The sequence below is a fragment of the Rhamphochromis sp. 'chilingali' genome (genome assembly GCF_963969265.1).
Source record: "Rhamphochromis sp. 'chilingali' genome assembly, chromosome: 20".
Lineage (NCBI taxonomy): Eukaryota > Metazoa > Chordata > Actinopteri > Cichliformes > Cichlidae > Rhamphochromis > Rhamphochromis sp. 'chilingali'.
In genome coordinates, this window is record NC_137947.1 from 341,135 (window position 1) to 351,243 (window position 10,109).

At 40.3% G+C, this 10,109-nt stretch overlaps 1 long non-coding RNA gene across 7 annotated transcripts; it reads right to left on the reverse strand.

The window, feature by feature from the left end:
- Positions 1–440: 440 nt before the first annotated feature.
- Positions 441–9,883, reverse strand: LOC308388067. 7 transcript variants are annotated; one of them, XR_013970040.1, is made up of 11 exons: positions 9,369–9,883; positions 9,091–9,243; positions 5,178–5,298; positions 4,729–4,811; positions 4,226–4,427; positions 3,331–4,114; positions 3,086–3,233; positions 2,904–2,969; positions 2,475–2,656; positions 2,268–2,377; positions 441–1,781 (listed from the first exon to the last, which is right to left on the reverse strand). It is a non-coding gene; the product is annotated as an uncharacterized lncRNA (long non-coding RNA). The 7 variants fall into 7 exon arrangements; XR_013970044.1 differs by having other exon boundaries at positions 3,331–3,403; positions 3,965–4,114; positions 9,091–9,883; XR_013970045.1 differs by having other exon boundaries at positions 3,331–3,474; positions 3,965–4,114; positions 9,091–9,883.
- Positions 9,884–10,109: the final 226 nt, after the last annotated feature.

Genomic DNA, 10,109 nt, shown 5'->3' on the forward strand with positions numbered 1-10,109 from the left:
GCGGAGCGGTTAGTGCTACGTTTGTGCAGATTTGTGCAGGTAAAATTAGCGTTTGTGCTGCTACGGTTTTTGAGATATTAAACATTATTTTATAGGTCATTCAAAGGTCACCATCCCCCCAGACTGCTCCAAAACGGGCCAAAATGGTCTACTGTTTAGTGCTACGTTTGTGGTGATTTGTGCAGGTAAAATTAGCGTTTGTGCTGCTATGATTTGAGATATCCTGTTATGGTTTACTGCTGAAAAATGTCTTTTTCAAATGACCTTTCACTTTGTGTGTTCACTTGTTCAATAAAGTTCTGTTAAAAAAAACCCTCTTGTATTTAATTAGCTAAATTTGTAATGAGTGTATTTTTTTTTAACTTCAATTTCTTTACTTCAATCACTTTTTGTTCATAAAACCACGATGCAAATGCTTGAGTTTTTTTTTTTTAGAGTGGATTAAAAAAACTTTATTGAAAACTACATTTGAACATTTTACACTCCCATGAACACTTTTTGAGAAACGAACAAGCTAGCAGTCTTTTGCATCAAATACACATTTTCTGGCAGAAAAAACTATTATTTGGCATTACTGTGTCTGAAGGATTCTTAGAACAGCGTTCATCTGATTTCTGAACAAGGTAAGCTTACATTTAAAATACTGAGGTTTTAGTTACTGAGTTAATACATGATATAGCTAACTGTCTGGATCAAAAGGATTTTTTTTCAATGTTAAACATTTTCAAAAATGTCCAAGAAAAAAGTTTCTAAAGCACTTTAAAACATGTAGCACACTGGACTAAAGTGCTGTACAGTACATGGGTTAAATACTCAGACTCAATTTAATAAACTCACAAATTCAATAGCTCCATCTTAAAAACAATAATTCCACAAAATATGAAAGTGTAGATTGGTGGAGAACTTGGGGGAGGGGTTGCTCCTGGCTGTATATATAGTTCAGAAATCACATTTTGCTCCATCATAATCAGTGTGTTTTTTTTTTTTAGATGTCTCGAAAGCCATCTGTAGACAAGGTTTCCATTTTTGCAGTTCTTTGCAATTCAAAAGAGGCCATAGTCCAAAATGGCAAAATAGCCACTCCAGCTACATCAGTCTGGAAAGAGCTGAGTCAGCAGCTAGAAGACAAGATGTCAGCAAAGGCCCTGTACACTTTTGTGAAGCTAAATAGACACAACATCTGGTCAGCTTTGGAAATCAGTGATCAGGAAAGTAATAGTGAAGGAGAGTTAGATTCACATTGCATTTCTCCTGGACAAGAAAACTGTCAAGCTTTTGAACTAGAAGTCCCTTTTGAGGACTGGGTTAAATTTATTCCTGAAAAGGTTGAATACAATGACAAGTTTTCTCCTACCCAAAAAAGGGAATACACAATTTTGAAACCTGGCACTTGGACTCATATCATCAACGATCTTATATGGAAGAAGATCAAAAATACATGTACACTTGTGTTCCGTAGAGCAAAGGTCCATCCAACTGTCAACAATAATTATCTGGACATCAGAGGCGACTGTAAGGAGTGTCATGGCCAGTTAGAAATGTCAGGTGACAGACAGCCAGCAATTAATAGTCCAATGGTGCTCCAGTGTTTCATGAGAAATACAGATTTCTCCCTGCACACTGGCCACTCCAAGCGGTTCATGTCTGGAAACCTGCGTGAACAGATCGCTAAAGAGCTGTGTGAGGGCAGAATGGAACCGGCTGTATGGAGGTCAGCGAGGGCAGCAGATCTGATGGATGTTGGAGATCCTGAGCCAAGCCACCTTCCAAATTTGGCCACTCTGCGAAAAGCCAAACAAGAGAGAAAAGACTTGTAATTAGGAGATAAGGACCCCATTGCATCTCTGCAATTGTTAAAATATAGTGTTCCTCACAGTGGTAGCATCCGAGATATTGGACTGGACAGGTTTTTCTGTCACTACTGGAGTCAAACACAGATGCATGTTTATAAGACATTGTCAAAAAAATCTCCCCCAACTGTGTGTTTTGATGCAACTGGTTCAGTTGTGAAAAAACTGCTGAGACCAAATGTCAAATCTGGCCATATCTTCCTTTATCAAGGTATTCTGAAAGAAAACAATTGCCCCAGTGTCCCAGTGGTGCAAATGCTGTCAGAGAAACATGATGTTAATGCCATCGCAAACTGGTTGACAGAATGGATTCGTGCAGGTGCACCTGTGCCAAAGGAAGCTGTGAGTGACTTTTCTCTGGCAATTCTGGGAGCTCTGGTCAAGGCTTTCACTCCTCATCCTGATCTGAAGTCCTACCTTAATGAATGCTTTCATGCCCTTCTTGGAACCCAGTCTGCCAAACTCCCCCTTGTTATATCAGGGTTGATGTTGCGCACTGCATCAAGATGATATGCCAGTGGGACTGCCTGAAGAAGAAAACACATCGCGTTAAAGATTTCTTTGTCAGGTCATTAGCAAAACTTCTTCAGTCTCAATGTTTGGACCATGCAAAACAGCTCCTACGTGCTATCACTGTTGTGGCCCTCAGTGAGGCAGAAGGTGATGACAGTTCTGGAGCCCCTCTTCCTTCAGAAAGGTGTAAGAAATACTTGAAAGCCCAAATTGCTCAAGACTCCATCATCATTCCAGATGAACAGACGGAGGAAAGTGAGAGAGTGGATTCAGTGGATGAGATCCAGACTGACCTACGACAGTGGGTAACAGAAATATGTGAGGAGAGCAGGTCACCTGCTGCAGCAAACGGGGATAGAGATAATATTCACTTTCTCCCTGAGATTATTCCTCATATAATAAGACTGGCAAGTTACTTGCCACTCTGGACAGGAATAATGGTCCCTCTCTTCCAAAGCACCAGCATCACAGCAAGTTCAGCCACTGTTGAAGCTGAGTTCAAAAACATAAAACATGGCCTTTTCAAACATGACAACTTGCCTCTTCGAGTCAATTGCTTCATTGCTCGTCATCTTTCCTTCATCGAGGGAAATATGCGGATTTGTTCTGCAAAAGAAAAGGTCAAAGATGAGCCAACAGTGGGATCACTGAAAGTCACAGATGCCAATTCTGGATCCATGACGACTCACAATGCAGAAGACAAAATAAAAATGGATGCTCACCCGTTTGTGGGATCTGATGCTGCCACAAACATTCTTCCGGCTGATGGGGATGCAGTTGAGAACTGGAGGGGCCTAGCTGTTCCACCCAAAAAAAGAAAGATGACTTCCTACCTCTCTTCATGTACCGAATGGCTCCATGCAGATGAAACTTTTGGGGCCAAAAGAGTGAAAGTGGGATTATTAAAAAATGGAAACCTCCATCAGCCTATTAGATTAGGGGAATCGACAATCTCTGTGCTCAATACCTGTGCATTTGATGCATTTTTTCAGTGCTTATGTTGTGCCTTCTGTGACAGCTCCACATTTCAAAATGCTGTTCTGAAAGACAGTGAAAACCCAGTCCTGCAGCTGGTGAAAGCCATTGCCACAGATGGTGTGACCCAACAAACCTAAATGGTAAAATGGTAAATGGCCTGTATTTATATAGCGCTTTTCTAGTCCCTAAGGACCCCAAAGCGCTTTACACAACCTGTCATCCACCCATTCACACACTGGTGATGGCGAGCTACATTGTAGCCACAGCCACCCTGGGGCGCACTGACAGAGGCGAGGCTGCCGGACACTGGTGCCACCGGGCCCTCTGACCACCACCAGTAGGCAACGGGTGAAGTGTCTTGCCCAAGGACACAACGACCGAGACTGTCCAAGCCGGGGCTCGAACCGGCAACCTTCCGGTTACAAGACAAACTCCCAACTCTTGAGCCACGATCGCCCCAGAAGGAGAGCAGAGCTGCTAGTGTAATGTTTGAAGCTGTCTCGTTGAGGTCTGCTGCGATCCAAATCGATGCTCAGTGCAATATCTCTGCTGTAATTGCTAAGACAATGAGGAACATCTCAAGTGTTTATTTTACCAAACACTGCTCTTCACAGCACTGCTACCTCAGCAAAGGGATGACAAGGGAAGTGCCATTTGTTTCTCCTGCTATCTCTGTCCTCAAAGAGTCTGGTATGGCTCATCTTGGCACGGCTGTGGAAGCAGGACTTGGCCTACCTGAGTCTACCTGCCTCAGGCCACTCTCCAATCCATCTCTGTGTCCATCAGAATTCAAAACAGAAGACAGCACCACAGGAAATGAGCTCTGTGCAGGGACAGTTACTCACAGCTACAACATTGGAGATATCGTGTGGATTGATACTGACCTTGCAAACCAAACAGAATTTCCACTGAATGAATTTCCCTCCAACCTGGTTCTCCAAGGAAAGTCGTTCACTTTGAGGGCATTAATTGCTTTCCATGGAAAGATGACCACTGATGGTTTGGGTCATTACACTGCATACTGCAGGAGAGCTCCATGTGTGTGGGAGTGCTATGATGACCTGGGAAATGGAGTGACAGGAGCATCTGAAAAGAAAAAAATACAACCCCATGCTGTGTTATACACAGTATAATGAGTGCTGCCTGCATTTTTCTGTTTTATTTGGTTCATTACAGTTACATGTGTTCAAATGGCTAGTGTGTGTTATCAGTAAGTTCAGTTTTGCACATAAAGTTAAAGTTCTAAATTAAAAATCTTTTAACACTCTTTTCTTTGTCAGTCTGATGTATATTTGCGTTTACACACCCAGTCACCTTCACCCGTAGCCTTGAAAGTACCCGTTCCATTTTTCTGTCAATAATTTTCCTGTATTTGTTTTGTGTTTACCTGGTGGCTTAAGTCAGGGGTCAGCATCCTTTTCATTTCAAAGGGCCCCTTTTCCCCCTGCTGCTACAAAACCTGTCTAGAGCCTAAAAAAAGGAAGAGCCTATAAATATCTAGAAAATGAGTTGTTGTATCTGGTAAGCTATGGAAATGTAAATAAAAATGTTTATTTTTAGATTTGATAAGACAATGAATCATCAAAGCTTTATAACGGAAAAAAGTATTTGTTAAAATGAAGCCAGCTATGTGAGTCCTTTCCATAATAATTGAAAATTAGGAAAGATGGGCAACCAACTTGAAAATTACAGTAAACAGATTTGAACCTAAGAAACATTAAATCACTTTTAAAAGCCTTGTACATTCAGTGAATAGTCAATGCAGATATTTCATTTAAAAAACAAACTGTTAACAGAACCCTTTCTTGTTGTCTTTATAATAAAAAAATGACTTACTTGGTCTTATAAGAGCCACAGTGGAGGGGCCGGAGAGCCACATGTTGCTTTAGAGCCTCAGGTTGAAGATCCCTTGCCTGGGTGCTGTGGAATATTCAGTTTTCTACACGTAGGTAACAACCTATCAAAGCAAACACTTCATTTTTTCTGAGACAGCTACATTAATAATAATGAACATATATAATTCAAAACAAAATCACAGAGGCCAACTGGGTATGTAAAAAATAATAATAATTTAGGGATACGTGAATCACTTCACATGAAACTCAGTTTTGCCACAGAAAAAATAAAAACTTTAGCCTACCTTGTGTACGTTTCTGCACTAGTAACAAAAGAAATATCGACCTTTCCGCTGAATAAATTGTGTTACTAAAGTGTAAACTAATAAAAGTTATTATGCAGCAAGCCTAGAAAAAGTGCAAAACTCCACAGCTGCTGAAACTCACTGCCACAGACACTGGTGTTATACAGCGTAGGCCGTGATAATTAAAATCATTATATCTCAGATACTGTAGCAGCAGAAACGCTAATTTTACCTGCACAAATCAGCACAAACGTAGCACTAAACAGTAGACCATTTTGGTTTGTTTTGGAGCAGTCTGGGGGGATGGTGACCTTTGAATGACCTTTAAAATAAAGTTTAATATCTCAAAAACCGTAGCAGCACAAACGCTAATTTTACCTGCACAAATCTGCACAAACGTAGCACTAACCGCTCCGCCTATTTGCCTTTACGTTTCTAGTGGGTGGGGGGTCAGCTTCACTCTGCTCTGGAGAAAACACTGACGACGCGGCTGCGGTCACGGACAAACTCGCACGTGTCTGTTCGGGAATGGCAGATGCCGAGAGGTCCAGCGTTTACATTACCGACTATTTCAAAGTGACAGCCTGAGGTGTTCTTCGGTAAATTGGACTACCGGACAGGAGGACCTGAGGCCCCACCGCATTATTTTTGCTAAATTAAATGTGTTTGTAAGCTAATCCGCAATCTAGCTAGCTAAGATGAGCACTCGGCTGTCGGGGAAACTAGTTTTGTAAAGTTCGTTTAGCTAACCCGTGCAGGTGAATGAATTTACCCTGACTAAAGAAATCAAGAGAAACGCACCGGGCTGCTCAGTGACTAACCACGGTTACTGTACTTTTATTATGAGTATTATACTGTAAGAGCAACGGGCTGGACTCTGCTTCTGCTCCTGTGCAGAGCTGATTATTAAATATGTGCAAACAGCAGCATGTTTTCTGTCGCTTTCCACATGTGGAAGGACATTAAAGCCAACTTTTAAATTCCCCTCATTAGTCAATACCTACGGATTAAATAGCAAAGCCCGATACTTATGTACTGAAACCAACTACTTCCGCTTGTCAGCTTAAGTTAAAATGTTACATTTTTCCCCCGATTATTTTTTTTAGCTTTTTTTTTTTTTTTTTACTGAGTTTGTTACAAATATTCAGGTTAAAAAACTGTCCAAATTATTTTTAATGAGTTATGTTCACAAAGTCACATGTTCAGTACTCTGTACAGCTTGCATCCTTTAGGACAAATAATTTGAAACGTTAATATTTCTTGTTCAATACTGAGCTGATAACACCTCTGTATGTTGTGACCAGGATGCAGCAGCAGACTGAACCTCGACTGAAACCTGCTCCATCATCTCATCTTTGCAGATGTCCATTTATAAAGCATCAACAACTCAAAGGTAAACATGATGTTAGAAAATGTGTTAGTAAAGCCTTTAAAACAAATAAAAAAATAAACAGCTGTCGGCAGAACTGTAGGACTGAACAACTTCAGATCCCGAGTGTGTGAGGACGGAGAAGGATCAGCTCTATTTCAGATTTGAGAGATAAACTTTATATTTCAGTTTGTGATGATTCTGTTTGTGATTACAGGAGCTGTCCTCAGATTCAGACCTCAGCACCACCCAGTGACAGCACACAGATCATCCTATATCTTCAGTCTTTGTAGTAACTCCAAAATTAACTGAAGAAAACAGTACAAAGGTTAAAGTACCACATGTGCTGTCAGTGAAAGCTGCAGCTGTTTTATTGATAAATTTAAAGACAAAAAGTCAAAAGGATTAATCACCCCTGTAACTGTGTCACTATACATCAGCATTAACAGGACCTCAGTTTGGTGTTTCAGGAAACTGCTGATCTCAGACCTGCACAACTTCTGTTTTAAACACTGAATGTACTCAGCTACATGAAGAGCACATGATGTTTTCTCTGACACAATTAAATAAAACCTGATTAAACTCAAAGGTTGTTACTTGTATTTGAACTAAAAACTTGTGATCTGGAATTCTTTCACTGTTTTTGACAATAGTGTTATTTATCATAAAGTAATTCAGAGTCATTCATACCAGAGTAACCAGAGAGCACAACATATATTTAACTTTCTACAGGACTTAAAGATATTACTATAGCTTATAGCTATTACTTACCTGCACTACTGTATAGCTCTGTGTAAATAATCATTCTGTACATATGATGATTTTTAATCCTACAACTGTTTATAATTTGCATAGTTCACATTTCTGTATAACTGTATATCTCAGATTTCTGTAGTTTTTCATATTTATATCCTGTTCATAGCCTGTACAGTTTGTACTCACTACAGCCTGTACATACTTATAGTTATAGAATATTCTTAACATACTTCATACCGTGTACATTGTAACATACCATAATAGACCCATTTCTGTAATATACTTACATATCTATACTATTGCTAATATATAGTGTTGGGAAGGTTAATTTTAAAATGTATTCTACCAAAGATTATAGATTAATGTATTCTGAATACTTTACAACTACATGAATGTGCTATTGCTGTGTGATTTATTACTATTACTGAAGGCTACTCGCCATACCAACACCAACTAGATGTTAAAATCTTAATATAAATGAGTAACTGTAGGTGGACATTAGGTAAGGCTGCACTTTTTGCAGTGATCTCGTGTAGAAAACTATTCAGCGCGTATATAAAACAGGTCAGCGGCTCCGAACCGTATTAAAGGGACCTCTGGCTAATACGTCGGGTTCGTGTTGGGCTCGTAGCTGAAAACTAGCTTTACTTTGTTGTCTGGGTCAAGTTTGCTAGCGAGAGACAGAGAGAGGCGTTGAAAGGCTGCTTATTGTTTTGGAGGAAAACACGAATACGGTGTACAGTCGAGTCTTAACAGCTTACTTACAGCTGGGCTCGTCAGGCACTCTTTTTGGCTTTAGTGGTTATTATTATATTTACATGCTTCCAGCTCCCGTTTCTGCTCCGTGACAGCTCGCACTTTTCCTTTCTCTCCCTCCCTCGCTCACAGACACATAACGGGTATGGCAGTCCATTCTCCCTGCAGCACGGACTACACTGCCCATGAGGCTACATTCTTTAGGGCGATGCCTGTAACACTCTGCTATTGCCTTCACATTAAATAATTTTTGTATAATAATTTTTAGAGGCTCTTATTGCGTGTTTTGTTTGGTTTCCACCAGCGTGGAATTACCAAAAATAGAGAGACCATAGCCTAACATATGAAACAGGAAAATACCGCCATGTAATCCATTTATTTCAACAAAGTAACTGTATTCTCAATATCACCTATTGAACGGTAACTGTAACGGATACATTTACTCATATTTTGTATTTTAAATACGTAACGCCGGTGCATGTATTATGTTACTGCCCAACACTGCCTGTTGAGATCCTGAGATCCGCTCCTAGAACACCGGCCTCCAACTCCTGAAGAGACACGGGTGTCCCTAAATTTAGCAAATATTAGCTTCAGGCTAGCTTGCTACGACGAATAGGCTAATACCAGCATTTTACCACAACTTCACCAGATGTAGCTAAAAAAAACTAAACTAATGTCCAGTCCAGTGGGACAGCAAGAAAAGATGACAAAAAATGATTACTTACTTGCGGTTTGGAGGTTCAAGCTGAAATTGAAGCAGCCATTGAAAGACGGGTGTCACTACCCGATCCGTACCGGAAACCCGATCGGTACCCCGCATGCGCGAAAGGTTTCTACTTCCGGTCGTAGCGTTTTACGATAGTTATGGGTCAGAGTATCTGTTAAGATGTTAAGAATAACAAGTATATCTTAAAATGTTTGCAATAATGAAGCATTTCAGTACAATGTAGACAAAAACGAAAAATAAAAAGAAAGTTACGGATCAGGACTCTCCGATCCTTACTGCGCATGTGTAAAGTCTGACCGTACAAATCGGGTCTACCCGATCCGTACCGCGCATGTGCAGATGTTTTCTTCTTCTTCTGTTCGTTTAATGGCAGTTTACTCCCCAGTGTACGAGGATACCGCCACCTGCTGACCGAGCGAATAAACCCTATTATAAACTGATTTATCGTCATTACAAACGTGTGTTAAATCTGATTTAGCGATAGTCGAGTGTGTTTATGCTTGTCTGTGAGGAGAGGATTGTTGGAATAGTGATGATGATGTGCGCTATCACTGTCAATTGTCAGTAAACACTTCATCTGGCTGATGAATCTACACGTGAGATATTACAAAGTCTGCATTATTAACTCTGTAATTAGGCGCCATTCTTCTTATTTTACGGCGCTGTTGCTCAATCGGGGAACGCTCGAGAAAAGCATGAATTTCTTTGTATACGGATTATCCATTGTTTAAATGTCCCGGGCAGTCGAAAAGAAGGCAGAGCTGTTGAGAAATGCTAAGAGCTAACTGGGCGCTAACCGCATCATTCAAATATATTGAATGTCGCAAAGAGAGGAAGTGACGTAAGATTTGCGCATGCGGGGTACCGATCGGGTTTCCGGTACGGATCGGGTAGTTTTTTTTTTTTTGTTTTTTTTTTTATTAGTAATATAAACATACAAACAAAATGCACCATATATTACAGATTCAGAGAATAAACATTTCTTACATATTAGCAACTTTCATATATAGTGAAAAT